This window comes from Amblyomma mixtum, chromosome 3 (genome assembly GCF_055824585.1).
Source record: "Amblyomma mixtum isolate Tamu chromosome 3, ASM5582458v1, whole genome shotgun sequence".
Taxonomy (NCBI): Eukaryota; Metazoa; Arthropoda; class Arachnida; order Ixodida; family Ixodidae; genus Amblyomma; species Amblyomma mixtum.
The window spans coordinates 274,455,420-274,472,918 of NC_143014.1; the positions used below are offsets into that span (position 1 = coordinate 274,455,420).

The following is a 17,499-nucleotide window of genomic DNA, read 5'->3' on the forward strand; positions in this document are numbered from 1 at the left end:
AGGGCCCCTGCCCACCCCATGGTCGCAAACACTCTCTACCTCACTTTGAGCGAGCCTCCTTTCCTTCCATTCCCTCCTCGAAATTTTTCTCTCCCGCTCCTCGTCGAGTAGGCTCGGCAAGGCAAAATCACCCCTTCTTTCTCCGACGTAAGCCGGAGGCGTGGTGTCTGTGGAGTGCGTCACAGAGCTGAGCTACGTCATGGCCCCGCCTTCAATAGTATTCTTTTCTTGGTTTTTGCTGCTGGGTCTGTTCGAGGGGAGGGGGGTGCGCTGCGGGCGCGCACACTGAACGATCGAGATTGGATTGGATTGGAGTAAACTTTATTTGTGCCTGCAGTTGGACGCTCGCGCGCCCCGACGAGGGCCTACGTCGTCTACGAGGCTGCCGTTACTCGGCGCGGGTCTCCGCTCGCCGTTGCCGGCTCGCTGGATCCCTGCCTTTCGAGCGCCCCGAGGACCTGCTGGACGGCCCATAGCTGTTGGTCATGGTCGTTGCTCTTCGCGGCTGCCTCCAGCCGCGGCGGGATTGTTCCTGATCTTGCTTCCTTTGGATTTTTGATGCAGTCCCACAGGATGTGCGTGTGATCTGCCGGCTCCCTCCGGCAGACTCTACACGTATCGGTCGGGTAGGTCTCGGGGTACATGCGATGCATCAGTCTCGGGCTCGGTAGCGATCCGGTCTGGAGCTGTCTCAGTAGTACCGCCTCCGCTCGACTCAGCCTCGGGTGCGGGGGTGGGAGAGTCCTGCGAGCCAGGCGGTAGGCCTTCGTGATTTCGCTGTAGTCGGTCATGCGGTCCTTGGCTCCGAACCACGTCGGACGGTCTGTTGCCGGGGCGCGGTAGGCGCGATCGGCTCGACCACCTAGACTTGTTAGCGAGCGCATCCTTTCATACATCTGTTTGTCATTCCCAGTTAGCGAGCCACCTTTTCATTTTTTTTAGGCCTCCCCACCGCTTCACGAGCGGAGGGGCGGAAGTCGGTTCTGTACGAAACACACGGCGAAGTGCGGGCCCAGCAACCGCCCGTTTGCTTTTCTTCATGTGTGTTTGTGTTCTGTGTGTTTGTGTCTTTTCTCCGCTCCGAAGCCCATGTCGTTCATTGGAGTCAAGGCATACGCAAGATGCATGAAGGATAAGCGGTGTCTGTGCGGAGCGGTCAAGTGGGCGAGCGAGGGAAAGGCTCTGCTGCACTACTAATTAAAACCTTGTTTTGGGGGGCTTGCGTAGAAGAAAAAAACTGAGAAGGGAGCGCGCACGCAGAGCGTCGTGACGTGATCACGGCGGGGGGGCGAACAAACTCCCTCAGTTTTACTATTTTTTTACTTTTTATGGCTAGGGTTCAAGGCTGTCGCCGCACGCTCCCTCCGCAGTTTTTTTTTTTGGTTCCTTCATGCGGGTTTGTAGGCATGAGCCAGAACAGAAGGCGCTGCGGAAAGCGTTGTGCAGACGACGCGACGCCAAGGCTACGCCCAACCTTCTCCCGTCAGTCAGAACGATGCACCAATGGAGTGCCTTTAGCGAAAGTAACCCCCCATGACGTCAACGGGGTTCAGAGTAGCGGGGCGGGCCGTTTTTGTTGAAGGAAAGAACGAGCGGGCTTTGATTTGAATTTTCGCAGCTTTTCGGGGCGCGCATGGCTCTAGTATTTTGCAGAGGTTATCTTCGATGCCTCATCTATGCAGTGGGCTTGTTTTTGTTTTTGCAGTGGCCCTTTAAAGTATGCCGCCGCGGTGGCTCAGCGGCTATGGTGCTCGGCTGCTGACCCGAAAGACGCGGGTTCGATCCCGGCCGCGGCGGCTAGAATTTCTTTGGAGGAGAAATTCTAGAGGCCCGTGTACTGTGCGATGTCAGTGCACGTTAAAGAACCCAGGTGGTCGAAATTTCCGGAGCCCTCCACTACGGCGTCTCTCATAGCCTTAGTCGCTTTGGGACGTTAAACCCCATAAACCAAACCAAACCACTCTTAAAGGGCCACTGACCAGGGTCCGGACATTTTTGAAAAACAAGCCCACTGCATAGATGAGGCATCGAAGATAACCTCTGCAAAATACTAGAGCCATGCGCGCCCCGAAAAGCTGCGAAAATTCAAATCAAAGCCCGTTCGTTCTTTCCTTCCTTCAAAAACGGGCCCGGCCCACTACTCTGCACCCCGCTGACGTCAAGGGGGGCTACTTTCGCTAAAGGCACTCCATTGGTGCATCGTTCTGACTGACGGGAGAAGGTTGGGCGTAGCCTTGGCGTCGCGTCGTCTGCACAACGCTTTCCGCAGCGCCTTCTGTTCTGGCTCATGCCTACAAACCCGCATGAAGGAACAAAAAAAAAAAACTGCGGAGGGAGCGTGCGGCGACAGCCTTGAACCCTAGCCATAAAAAGTAAAAAAACAGTAAAACTGAGGGAGTTGGCTCGCCCCCCCCCGCCGTGATCCCGTCACGAGACGCTCTGCGTGCGCGCTCCCTTCTCAGTTTCTTTTCTTCTACGCGAGCCCCCCAAAACAAGGTTTTAATTAGTAGTGCAGCCGAGCCTTTCCCTCGCTCGCCCACTTTACCGCTCCGCACACATACCGCTTATCTTTCGTGCATCTTGCGTACGCCTTGACTCCAATGAATGACATATGCTTTGGAGCGGAGAAAAGACACAAACACACAGAACACAAACACGCATGGAGAAAAGCAAACGGGCGGTTGCCGGGTCCGCGCTTCGCCGTGTGTTTCGAACACAACCGACTTCCGCCCCTCCGCTCGTGAAACGGTGGGGAGGCCTAAAAGAAAATGAAAATGTGGCTCGTTAACTGGGAATGACAAACAGATGTATGAAAGGATGCGCTCGCTAACAAGTCTAGGTGGTCGAGCCGATCGCGCCTCTCGATCGTTCAGTGTGCGGAGAAAATGCAAAAACCAAGAAAAGAATTCTATTGAAGGCGGGGCCATGACGTCGCCCTGTGACGCACTCCACAGACACCACGCCTCCGGCTTACACCGGAGAAGGAAGGGGTGATTTTGCCTTGCCGAGCCTACTCGACGAGGAGCGGGAGAGAAAAATTTCGAGGAGGGAATGGAAGGAGAGGAGGCTCGCTCAAAGTGAGGTAGAGAGTGTCTGCTGGCCGCGGGTGGGCAGGGGGCCTTTAAAGTATGCTCCTTTGGTTTGCGCTTGTTGTCCGCTGCCACAACCTGAAGGCGAGTACTCTGCTCTGTGGAAAGCGGAGATTCTTTTTGGGCAGGCGCAGCTTTGCGTCGGTGATAAGCAGACGGCTGTGGAGCAGCAAGAGTGGTTTTGTCGGAGGAGGTGGGCAGCACCGGCGCATTGTCATCTCCATCGCTACACTGTTGGTCGCGTAGGCTGTTGATGTAGGCCTCCTGGCCATCTGGGGCAACCTCAGCAGCCTCGCCACTTTCAGCCGCTTGGCTACTTTCCGTTGCTTGGCTCTATCGGAAGTCCATAGCTCCATGGAACTCTGCAGAACTGTTTGTAAAGTAAACATGTGTCAATAAACTCTCAGTTGGTCTAGTGTTCATAACATTACAATACCACACTGCCATCGAAGCAGAGATGTAGCAGTGTGCACAGCATCATAATGTCATAGATACGCCAGCTTATCTTCAGCACATGAGAATGTTGCATTCAGGATGTGCAGTTATAGGCATAGAGAACAGCAGCCATGTTCCCCGTAAGTCAGCAAAAGCTGTATGTTTGCAGCCATAAACAACTATTTGGCAGTTACAAAAAGTAGCAAACAAAAAAGAATATGGAGACAAGAAACACCTGGTAGTATGTTTCCTTCTGTCATCTTCAGTAGTACGTATATTAAGGCAAAGTTAGCTGCATATGACAACACGTGCATCTGCAGAATAAGACCGATCGAGTACACAGATGAATTACAGACTGGCTTTAGAATGCTGATCTTTGTAAAGCATGCAGCTAGCATTGCTTCTGCGTAGCACTGTGTGATATAACGATAACACAATCCCCTCACTCCGCAAACCACGGACTTAAGCGCAGATTATTATTACAGCAGCTAATTTGCACTGGGCAACATAGGCCCAAAATATCTTGAATAAATTGGAAATTCTTTGTCCCTGTTGTTCTGCCTTTTCTTTGTTAGTCCCAATGATGCTGAAAGATCCCAACTTCAGTCATTCATCCTAAAATTTCGATGCTCAAGATAACAAACACCAAGTAGAAGTCCGCCTGAACAAGGCATGCTGAATTCGTCTTTTCAAATATTAAGGAAAAAGACACGACCATGCTGAGGTTAAAATAATTTGTAATATGCAGGGCTCATCTTGATCATGCTGACTGTGCAAGAATTTCAACTATGCAGTCATATGCTCTCATTTACTGGATGATGGTTAAAAAGTTGGTGCCTGCCGGCTCAGCAAATGTGACAGCAGTTTTTATTGCTACTTTCAGATTCACTGATATGACCACTGTTTTGCGTCCCATGCTTGCAGTTTAAGTTGCATTTGCATGGCTAATAGTACAGAATAACCATCCACCGAGTTGACAAGTTTTATTTACATTCAGTATTGCCCGAGAAATGATTATAAAACTTCAACGATTTCATATGAGCATTACTTATATTATACACATGCCATAAACTGTTTCCTAGCTTTCACTCAAGCATGTATAATCGGGTATATATTTGAAAGTACACAATCAATAATCACACCACCAGCCTCCGCCCGTGGCTCAGACAGCGTCGCCTCCAGCAGTGCGGCGACGGCCAGAGTACATTCAGAATTAGGCCCGCTGTTGTTGTAACGGCTGCTGTCACTATCAAATGGGTTGTGCACCCTCGTTCCCATATGGGACGCCACGTCTCCAACTCTGTTCAGCTCGTCGTCCAGTTGGCTCGGTGGTGGCGGGCCTCCTCCTGAAAAAGGGCACGGAAGTTAGGCAATTAATGTTACTGAAATTCCTTAAAGGTGCAGTGAAGAGGAATCTGAACTCGTCTTTCTGCCGCGGGAACTCAATCTACACGTTCCGAGCATTCTTAGAAACCTCGACTTATTGCCCTGTGTGGCCGATTTCCCTAATTAAATCGGATTAACGTCCGGCTCCCGCCTTTTTTTTTTTTTTGAATTCTCCCCGTACGGTGGGCGGAGTCGACAAACGCGTGGAGTGCCTTTCAGCCAGCTCCGTGGAGGCTTGCCGCTCTGCCATCGGCGGAATTATACGTAGTAATACGCGAAAGCAAATAGTCCGCGCGTATTTTTATTTCCGCGGGCTTGTTTTGAGGCTATGTTATCTACGAATGAAACTATTTATTCACGGAAACCTAAAAAACAAAATAAAGCGAAAGCAAAGCCTCCACGGAGCTTGGTGAAAGGCACTCCGCGCGTTGGTCGACTCCGCCCACCGTACGGGGAGAATTCAAAAAAAGAAAAATGGCGGGAGCCGGACGTTAATGTGGTTTAATTAGGGAAATCGGCCACACAGGGCAATAAGTCGAAGCTTCTAAGAATGCTCGGAAAGTGTAGATCGAGTTCCCGCGGCAAAAAGACGAGTTCCCATTCCTCTTTACTGCACCTTTAATTTTCGAGCGCCTACAAACGAGGCAAATGTCACACGAGACACTACAGCATCAAAACTATGATTTTTGCGAAACGAAGCAAGAACGTGGTCGGAAAATGAAAAATATTACAGCTTGTGTTGTTCCTTCGCATCGCTTTCGCGTCCCCATCCGTGTTGCGGAAAAATGCTTCGCACAGAGCACAAAGCATGCCAAAATTAAATGCAATGAAGGAGGTGGAAAGCAAGGAATTGCTTTTTTTTTTACCAAGCAAAATAATGAAAGCAAATCTCACCTGCGGCAAAGATCCCCTACATGTCTGCTGCCTTCGCGTTTCGCCCCTTTTAAATTATCCCAACGCTTGCAGAATTGAGCTTCAGTGCTGGGCCGAACGTCAGTGCGGCAATTGTACTGTTCGATTAGAAGCCTCCACGTCGTCTTTTTTTTTTCAGTGAGGTCCCGTCGCTCTTTTTGGATTCTACCACTGATCTGTGCATGTTGACCAAATCCGTGAGGACGTGGCGCTCGCTCTCCATAAACGTTGTTCTTTTTTTTTGCTCCATTTGCACGCTTTTCAAAAATAAATAGACAGTAAAATACAATATAATATATACAGGCAACTAAAATGCTATCCGTACTAATTAAAGAAAGCGCGAACAACAAAAAAAAACACGCACACGCACAACACACGAGGCACACGAGGCACACGAAAACAAACAAGAAAACCGACGTCGACTCAACAAAGCTTCTTGTAGCGACGGTTGCATATCAATGTGGCTAGACCAAAAAAACGTGCGTCAAAATTACAGCCAGATTAGTTAATTTCGTCCAAAGAATGTGTATGACAGCTCCAGTATTTGTTGAACAACTTTATATACTATAGGAACAGTTATGAGTGCATGCACTGATGATAGAAGCTTTAATATTTTTTTAGCCTCGGCACCATACCTCTTACCTACACGGGTAAGGGCGCTTTCCGAAAGGCTGCCGAAAGGTAGGTTTCTGAAACGCGGCTTGACCTTTCCCTTACTTTCCACTTTCCGTAACCTTTATGAAAGTTGCCTCTCGACCGAAGGTAAGGTAAAGGTAAGGCCTGTTTGTGGATACGGTGGTAGGACTCCCCCCTCAGGCTTCTACAGACACCCTGTACAGAACAGGCCTTTTCCATCCTCTTCAAGCCCTCCTTGACCTACACCGGGAGGGACAAAATTTTCCGCCTGTCCAGCTCACTAGCTGGGCGGTGGATACTATCCCAGACTCTTTACGCACAAGTCTCTTTCCCAGTCCCACCGCAGTCTCCGGTCTACCTACCTAACCTCCGCCTCGCACCTATTCCATGCAACATGTCCGCACACACACACGCAGGCCGCCGCCAAGCATACGCATAATACCACAAGCCACCCTTGGACGCGGCGGCGATGGCCTATAGAGACGCCTGCCTCATGGAAACCGCGGGCTCCTCAACAGCCTTCTTCCTCCACCCATGCCTCTCTACAACCAACACTCACACAACCGGTCCATACACCTCTCCACCCTCCAGTCTCGCCCTATAAATAAACGGAACCGCCAATGCCATCACACACTTTGCCACCTATAACCCCGGCCCCCGCATACGTTGTCTTACAGACTCGCAGGCAGCTCTGCGTGCCTTCCACGTAAGAGCCCCCCCCCCCCCCCCCCCTTCCCTACCCGATCGGCCTTAGATGCCGCCCTCACAGCACTGGACCCACGACCGGTGACCCTTCGGTGGATCCCTGGTCACATGGGCATTCCCGGAAATGAGCTGGCTCTGCAGCTCGCTTGCGATACTATACACCGGGCGCCGGGGATCCCATGGACGAGCCCACCGACGAAGCAAGCGGTCAGGGCTTACAAAGACACTGTCGACGAAGACTACACGCAGCAAAAATTGATGATTTACCACCGCCACACCGATCCTTATCGAACCGCGAAGCTCGCATTCTTCGCCCAGTACAATTTAATCTCTTTATTTGTACCGGTACACTTCCACACCTGAGTGCCCAAACTGTCCACACACGTATGCAGATAGAGAACACTGCCTTACACAGCGCCACTCAGCTATCCAGTCCCCCGAAACCCCCCCCCCCCCCCCCCCCCCCCCCCGTGGCCTATCTGGCTCGCCTGCCTAGGTCTGAAACCGCAACGTGCCCTCGTTATCTTGGCCCAGGACATGTTAAACGCCTAACTTAAAGGCTGTTTCAATAAAAGTTACACCACACCACCACGACCCCGGTTACGATCCCGAACTTGTTACTCGGGTACGCTCGGATAGGGATCGCTATCAACGGCACAAGACCGAAGGAAAGAACGTACAACCAACCGGCGGTAAGATGAGTCGGGGCATGCGACAGGCGGCCAGAATCAGATAAAACTGATAAAACTGCATCGCCCCGCCGTGTGACGTTTCACTTATCGCAGTGCGCGTGCGCGTCCTTTCACGCTCTCAGCCCTATCTTTTTTCTCGCTTGCATTTGCTTATCTGCAGCGTTTGGCGGTAGGGGTCGCTTTCTTTAGTTACTACGTCAAGCTCGCACTTCGGCGGGCGCATGGCAAGGGTTTAGCGAACTGCGATCGTCACGCTGTGAATACAGAAAGCGACGCCTAACGCCAAAAGGTGATGCAATCGGATAGTCCGCTGCAGGCGAGAAAAAGACACGGCTGCGAGCATGAAAGGGCGCCGACTCGCGCTACATGTCTCGACACCAGAAGCAGCGTCAGATGGCGCGGCGATGTAGTTTTACATAATTTTGGCGGCATGTCATGTCCCCCGACTTATTTTTCCGCCGTTTGTACAATACGTACTATCGGGGACAAAAGTGGTACACTCCACACGGCGGGAGCCGGAGCAACGGAAAACTGCGTTTCAACTCCATCTGCAGGCGGCATCTCTGACACAGACAGCCAATCTGTGACCTTTATTATCAGCAGGCATGTCGCTTGACTGGTTTCAATGTTTCTTGCTTTTGCTCGCTAAAATGCCGAGCGGCGCCGCAGCAGCAGCAATCTGGTGGCCCTCTTTTCATTTTGTGTCTCCTTTTTTTTCAACGCGCGTTCGAGATATGGCTTGAGAGCCGGCGCGCGCACCGTCATGATGCGATCAAATGCCCGCGCGCGCGTGGATGACTGGTCGTGGAAGCAGCGAATTTTTGAAACCCAAGCCACGTGCCTGCTGATAACAAAGGTCACAGATTGTCTATCTGGGTCCGAGATGCCGCCTGTAGATGTTGTTTCAACGCAGTTTTCCGTTGCTCAGTATACCACTTTTGTCCCCGATAGTACAGCCGCCCACAGACTTAACCGGAATGACGGAATGCGTGGCCTGGACTGCTGTCAGCGCCATGAAGCGATAGTCATCGGGTGCGAGATAATGCTCTCGGAATTTTTGCTGTGTCTGTCGATAGAAGGTGCGAACCGCGGCAGCTTAGCGGGCAGTTCCTGACTGCCGCGATAAGAAAACTGCAAAGAGCGTTGCCGCGGCCGTGGAGGCCGAATCGGCGAGCAAAAAGCTCTGAAACGCCTCCGTGACGAGCGCGCTGTCCACGCGGCGATCAGGCATCAAGCGGAAAAGCAGTAAAAGCGAGCTGCGCACCAGCTATCGTCAGCCACCGCAAACATACCGAGAGCATTGTCTCGCACCAATGACTATCGCTTCGTGGCGCTGACGGCAGTCCGGGCCACGCAGTCCGTCATTCGTGTTAAGTCTGTGGGGGGCTGTAAATGCGTACGGTGACAATATTCTTGGTCGGTGTTGGAGAGCGTTTGAGTACTTTCGCGCTAATACCGCCTTCAATTCCGTCACGGAACTGTCAAGCGGTAAGAACGAAAAAACAAACTATGGTGAAAACAAACTATGTCTCAGCAAGCAAACTACGACCCGTAGAAAAACCGGAGTGAAGTCTTGCCGCTGCAAGTGTCGTGCAGTCATGGCCATCTCTCGGTGAGCCAAGTTTAAAAATACGAAATGAAAGCACACCGCACCCTGCAGAGGTTTAGAGAAGCGGCGGAAGATGCTGCCAGGGCAACCATCGCGTGAATTCTTCTTCCGCGCGCCTGTCGCTCTCTTCACTTACGACATTTTGCTCATAATGTTCGGATCAGCGTTGGCGAACACACGCTTTTGCATCTTGTCGTTGTGCTGCCAGTTCTTCAGGCAGAGAACATGTTCACGGATGATATTTGACACCTTCTCAGGATGCTTTTAGTATCGCACTCCTGTGTAAGGAAGGCCCCATTCTGTCGCGTCCTCACCCAGGCCCAGCTAGCCAAGCGCCGGCCGTTGGCAACTGTCAGCGCTCGGGTTGCGGTTCCAGGTGTAATGCATGAGAATGAGCTAACTGAAAACAGAAACATCTCGGCTTACACGGCCTCGAACGAATCGGCAAGGATTATCCATGAGAGCCAAAACGCAGTGCTTAGACAAGTCTTCGAAGTTGCGGCGAGCCGGACCCCACCCAGCAACTCAGGGAAAAGCAATTTTGAGAGGGAAAGGTTAATTAACGAAATTCTTTCATATATTGTCAGCTTTCACTATAACAATCAATGTATCGACAGGTGGCCCGACAGCAGTCTCGAATTTTTTTTTCTATTAACGTTGTCGCTATCATCAAAAGCATTCCTAATTGGTTTCCAATGGCAGTCTTAACTGTACGATGCGATCGATGGCAAACATTTTAAAAGAAACATTTGGCTACATATCAGAAGAATGGACTACGTTACCTTTAATATTTCTATAACAGTATCTTACAGTTTTACAATTTTCAAAATTTCTGTTCGTGAATGTTGGACATGACCGCTGCGGTGGGTGTAGTTCTCTGGGGGCCGTAGTTCGAAGACTATTCCAACCTTATGCAATAAGGGGGCAGTACTTCCCGGCGGCCAGCATGAAAAGATGTGAAGACGGCGTTTGCTTCCGAAACCACAAGCAGTGTGGCGCAATCTACATGCTAAATAAGGTGAGGTAAATGGCTACGCAACTGATAATATGTTTATGGTTTATGGGGGATTAACGTCCCAAACTAGGCAATAAATGGCACGTGGAATATTTTTATCTATCTGTACTTTCAAGTTCAACGGGCAGGAGGGGGCATTTATGTTGTCGACGCGAGCTAATGCGGAACACGATTAATTTCGACCCGCGTACTTCTGGCCCCTTCCACATTAAAACTTTTTACCTGATGCCGTGTTCCCGGCAATCTTTCACTTTCTCTCTCTCTCTCTCTCTGTCTAATTCTCTTTACTTCCAACGCACTCCAGTCGGCCACGGCGCCATTTTCGCTTTGTCTGCTGGGGGCACTGGTTTTTAGCGTGGTGTTTCTTTCAGGCCTTGTTTCGTGTGATAAGAGCGGCTTTGCGTCGCGGATGTGTGACAATGCAACAGAAGTAATGCGCTTCGAAGTATACGCTATGACGAGCCTGAGCTTCGCCTTTAGAGCTCGTTCGTCGTACTGCGCCTACCCACACGTCGGCGCACTCCCTCCTCAGGGGAACGCGCCATACTGGGCGTCGGGCGATCTCGCCGTGCGCTATAGGATACCTGCCTTCGGACTCGCGCGCGAGGTTGCGGGCTGCTCCTTGTGTGCAGTTCACATTCCTGCTTCTTCTGCCAAGTGTTTCTCGTCAATCCCGCCTGTCGCTTTCGAGAAACAGCATCCCTTCTGTCGTCACGTCCCTATGTCTACAAAGCGTAGCTTTCTTCGGGAGCCTGCTTCATCGTCCCGCTCCTCCGCGGACGCCGTCGCCTGAGTCGCCCTCCCGCGCGTACGCCCACCGCCTCGGTGTGACAAAACGCTCCCGTGCGCCTCGGCTTTCAATTTTAGCCGGACACGCGGCTGTCGCAGGCTGCGACACGCGCGCTAGGACAGTGCAAGAAAGTCACATTTTATATGTTGTGGTGAATGAATGAAGCGCCGCAAGTGCATTTACCCTTCGTCTCACAACCTGTTCGCTGTGGTTTGACAGTTAGGAGCACGAGATGACGGATACCACTAGAGTGTCCCCTTCGCGCGCTTGAGATCCAAACGCACAGCTCTGGAAGACGTCGGGTGACGCTCGTATTTATCCCATTACTCTGAATGTAAGAGACAGATCAAGTTACATTTCGGCAATCTTTAAGGACCATTGCTTCACTGGTACGACTGAGTAGGTTCGAAGCACGAAATGGAGACCATCGGGGCGTGTGTTTTGCTGTCGCGCGGAAACTTGAAGTTTTTTGGTGTGTAGTACGCGCTGAAATCTGTAAAACGTCGTCCACCCATCCCGAAGCGCAGCTACACACAGTACAAAACAACTCAGTAAGTACATTGCGACAGTGAAGTGACAATTGCAAACAACATGACCAGTTGACAGTATAGCATACACGGGAAGGCAAATGAGGGGCTAGTTTTGATATGCGTATGAAGGAAAGCAACAGCAAGGTGCATAGTGGAATGGTTCCACCTTTTTTAAATTTATGGTGCCGATTTTTCGAAAACTGTTAGTGCAACTCTTGGTGGCAAATTACTGTTAAGAAAGTAGAAAAAAAACAACCACATGCCACCGGTGGGCCCAAACCTGCGTGTTATGAATTTCGCGTCCAGTGCTCTACTAATTTAGCGACGGAGGCAGCTGTAGAGTGCTCTACTTTCGAGGTATTTAGGTTGCGTGTAGCCTAACCTTGAGATTGTTCACCAGCGCCAACTTTCTCCATAGCGGCGTGAAATGTGCCCCACGGCGTATGTGGCGGCTGTGACTGCCCGAAAGCCCGACAGAACGACGAAGACGGAGAACACACACAAAGCGCTGGTATTGCGTGTAACCTAACCTTGAGATTGTTCACCAGCGCCAACTTTCTCCATAGCGGCGTGAAATGTGCCCCACGGCGTATGTGGCGGCTGTGACTGCCCGAAAGCCCGACAGAACGACGAAGACGGAGAACACACACAAAGCGCTGGTATTGCGTGTAACCTAACCTTGAGATTGTTCACCAGCGCCAACTTTCTCCATAGCGGCGTGAAATGTGCCCCACGGCGTATGTGGCGGCTGTGACTGCTCGAAAGCCCGACAGAACGACGAAGATGGAGAACACACACAAAGCGCTGGTATTATGGTCCTTCGGAAAGAAGAGCATTGGTTGTGTGTGGTCTCGTTTCTCTTAGTCTTTCGTTTGCGCTTTTATAATGAGGCTATACATCTCGTCCAGGTCAAAGTTTCGCAGCTTGAAAAAAAGTTAGCTTTTGCAAATATCCTTGTCTCATTTCGTTGCCAGCCCGAACAGTATTTTAAGCTGTCAGTGGGGACCGGCTTGGGTCGATGGTTTCCTTCGTACCAGGTCAAAAAGCATTCAGCTGTCACTGTAATGGGTCTTTGCAAATGAATAGAAAAAGGAGCTGTTGCGTATTTGCTAAGGTGATATCAAAGCATTGAAAACAGTTGTCTTTTGTGATCCACAAAAATTAGATTTCTTACATTTTTCTTCTATTGTGCTTTTAGCTAACTTAATTTGCTTATGTCCTATTTTGCACTGCAGCAGTGTATTCATCACTTTTTGAAAGGTGTGTGATGAGAACCTGAATGCGTGTTATAATACCGTGGTATGCCAAATTTACTCGTACAATCTATGTTATGTGCCTGAAAAAAAAAACCGTTCCCCCCACCTTTATAATGTTCTTTGTAACGAAATGGCATTTTAGCGGCTGATTTAAACGATATGCGGAATGGAGAACAGATATTAATCACTCGCTCTCTTGACGCCCTCGATGACTTATTTTCACCTTAAGTAGAGAAATTTGGTACACTGAATGCTATTTAGGTTGTTCCGATTCTACATGGTAAAAAACTATGCCATTTGTAAATGACTGACATTGCATTTGCTGATGAAAAGTGTACGTAATGCAGATCACCGTAAGTGCAAATAGCTTGGAATTATAATGAGACGTTAAAACATTTAAGGGCCATCATACTGTGGCAAAATCAGCAATTGTATTTTGGGGCAAAATTTTAGTATTACGTGTACCTTTCGTAAGTCGGCATAATAGCTAAAAGTCAACCGGCTCTGGGGAAAAAAAGTAAACAGCGTGGCAGACATGGTCGTGCGAGACGACAGCATGTGCTTGAGGATAGGCATTCATCGAATCAAGGGATTGGCTTAATAACTAGAGCTGTAGCCGTCCCCCAGGTGTCAAATGTCAAACGAGTGCAACTGTTTGTCCGAGCTGCTGGTCCTAAAGGAGCCACTGTAAAGGCAAGCAAAAGCAACATTGCAGCGCCGTTGGGATTGGGAGTGAGAGCTTTTCTTTTTTAACAGAGTGCAATACATCTGGGCTATTCCTGTAATTGCAGCTCTGGTATAGAAATAAGGATGAACTTTTGAATTCAAGCGGTGGCCGGTGATTCTGCCCTGATAAAAATACTATCCCCCCATTCCAGCAGGTACCTGTCATTTATATGTTAACTTCATTCATTGTGAATTTCATGAAACCGACCACTGTTTTAATAGTGTTAGACGAAACTGGATAAAACTTGTTTTTTTTTTCGTTATGCTATTATTGTATTGCTGTTGTACGTGAAACCTCTTAAGCTGTTGGTCAGCAATTATTCTTTTAAAAGCTGCAATACCAGAGTGCTGTTCTTTTTTGCGCGCTTATCTGATTGTTGCATCTGTTTATAACACTGCGAAAGCATTTGGTGGCTACATCACTCTGGCCTGAATCTTTTCTCTGATCTAAGCGTTGATACCTTGCCGCTTCGCTCTACCAATTCTGGAAGGAGATTACCAGCAGCTGCCGCTACACATCACTGCGCCGACAGGCGACAAGGGATGGCGCACGGAATAACGTGTCCAGCAGGTCATTTCAAACCGCTTCTCCTACGTACGTGCGTATTTTTTGTAAGAAGATGCAGCAGCTCATTCATTTCAGTTATTTGATTTTTGTACAAGGGCAACGAATATATCAGGCGTAGAAAGCCTATTTATGTCTGAAAAAAAGTTCTGACACATCTCGTTACATCTTGTCCCATTTATATTGTCTTGCATACTTCTCTCCCAGAAAATAGTCAGCGTAACGAGCATCGTAATCTTCTAAGCCTCTAACCATTCAAAACTTAAACAGTGGCGGCAGTATAATGCTTGCGTTTTGCTCGTGTTGCAGCCCTTTTTCGTGTTTGATGCGCTGAATGCTCATTTCTGCCTTTGCCCATCCATATATTTACCCACGAATCATGAGTTGCCCTTTGAGTTGGCCGTGAATACATCAACAAACTTTAGTTACATGCCAATTAACACAAGAAAGTGAAATTCTGACACGACATTTTGACCGCATTCAACAAGATTTTGTTTGTCTTTTGCTAAAATGGAACACACTTTGTCTGTTTTTGCCTAATTTTTGTTTGCCTGAGTTGCAAGGCATAACGCTTCTCCTGGGCTGTGCGATTTACACCCTCATTCAGGTAATCTCATCGATGGTTACTAGCAGTCTACCACTGAAAATCTGATATCACTGACGAAATGTGTGTGCGAAAAAGCGCATGCGTAAATAAATACAGGACGTTTGTGAACATCAGTCGTTGAGAAAAGAAACGTGGCAGTAGAAGCCGAACTCCTCTAGCTTTCTTGCATTGTAATAAAAATCGACAAGCGGTGCGCACTAGAAAATTTATTTTTAGTTTCCCCATTTAAGTTGTGTACTAATAACGATGGAAAGAAACACGAACAACGCGGCGCTTACGCGGTCCGCTCTTAGAATTTCCTTTGATCGCGCTTTTACTTGGGTGGAAAGCAAAATACATTAGCGTCGTCCTAGAATGCATCACGGGCGACTCTAGCGTCTTTTAGCTGCCACCGAAGTAAAAGCGTGATGAAAAGAAATGCGAACAGGGGAGCGCCTAGGCTCCACTCTGTTCGCGTTTCTTTCCATCGCCCCTAGTACATTAAACTGACACTGAGCAGAAACTGAAGTTGGTTTGTATCGATAGAATACCAGCTCCTAACCACAAAAAGCCCGCTATTACTATAAACAAAGCTCTTGTAAGGTAGGAAAGAGCACGAACTGAAATACAGGTATCGCCGCCACAGGCCATCTCGCGAGTAACAAGCGCGTTGACGGAATAACCGAAAGCCGCTACATGGATCTTTGAGGTTTGTGAGAAACGTGATTGAGGGTTACGCGTTTTAGATATCGAAATATATAAGTTTTGTTTTAGAGCCGCCAGCGCACTTTTATCACACGAGGAAGACAGAAAAAAAGGTAACCTGAATGTTGGAAGCCAAAGAAAACGTATACTTGGCGGCCACCTCAGTTCCTGTACAGAGGGCAAAACGCATGTCTAGAACACGCTCTGAGCGTGTTTCGGGCGTAACACGTGATAACTAGCGATTAGATTTGCTTAAAAATGGTCTGGATGTAAACATGGGCACTTAAACTCATAGAATTTCATCGTCATTTTTTGCCTTCTTGGTTGCAGCGGCTTTGGGAGCTCCGGAACGCAGAGTTTGGTTGTTCTAGGCATGTGTTTTGCCCTCTGTACATTTTGGAGCGTCGCGGCTATGGTTTTGAGCACCCGTGGGGTTTCGTTTTTGACGCGGCTCGATTTACAAGTGCGGAGCAGCAGAGGAACACCAAGTGCCCTTCTAAGTGCACCTCAGAAGAAGTTCATGCCGCGGCAATCACCAGCGACGAGGAAAACACCTGTGGCTAGCTAACAAGCTTCCACGTTGAAAATGCGCCGCTCGGCGTGTTCGCTTCGTCAACGTAGCAAGACGCTAGACTGTATAACCAGAGCTACGATGGCCATTATTACGGAATTTAAATATGTGTACCAGTCTCTACTCATCAGTCGTGGCGTTGTACTGGCGGTGACAGCTGCCGCACCAGTAGCTTGGTCTGCATCGGCGCTCGGACTAAGTTGCCAGACCCACCGCCTCAAAAGCATAGCACGTTGTTTGGGGTTGATGCCGCTTTTTTTGCGGTTTTTTGCGAGACGTTCGTTGCCGTAATTGGGAACGGGATCCATCGCAACGCTCGTGCAAACGCAAACGAAGCGACGGTAGCGACATCTGATAGAGGCCTTCAACATCCGGCCGGCGGTATATTTCGTTTCGGCTGCTGCTAGCTGCACCGCTCGTGTTCAGTAATCTCGGAGTCCGCGTTTACGTTAGCTTACGTAGCATTTCGGCTGTTTCGAGTTTGAATCGTAGTGGCGAGATAATGTTTTCGAACTTCGAATCCAAATCTCTTAGCAATAAATGCACCTTTCGCCTCCAGACAAACGGCAACAAAGCCATGAAATGCCGAACTATCGGCTTTTACTATATATATATATATATATATATATATATATATATATATATATATATATATATATATATATATATATATATATATATATACACGCTGAATGGAGCGAATTAAAGACGTTTGTGTATTTCCTTTCAAGAACCCGCCTTGTGTCCCGTATTTCTTAAAGGAACACTGAGGACAAGTGACAACTATATATATATATATATATATATATATATATATATATATATATATATATATATATATATATATATATATATATATATATATATATATATATATATATATATATATATATATATATATATATATATATATATATATATATATATATATATATATATATATATATATATATATATATATATATATATATATATATATATATATATATATATATATATATATATATATATATATATATATATATATATATATATATATATATATATATATATATATATATATATATATATATATATATATATATATATATATATATATATATATATATATATATATATATATATATATATATATATATATATATATATATATATATATATATATATATATATATATATATATATATATATATATATATATATATATATATATATATATATATATATATATATATATATATATATATATATATATATATATATATATATATATATATATATATATATATAT

General features: G+C 47.6%; 1 pseudogene; it reads right to left on the reverse strand.

Moving 5' to 3' along the window:
* Positions 1–1,743: 1,743 nt before the first annotated feature.
* On the reverse strand, positions 1,744–4,976 carry LOC149354896 (uncharacterized; annotated as a pseudogene).
* Between the last annotated feature and the right edge of the window lie 12,523 nt (positions 4,977–17,499).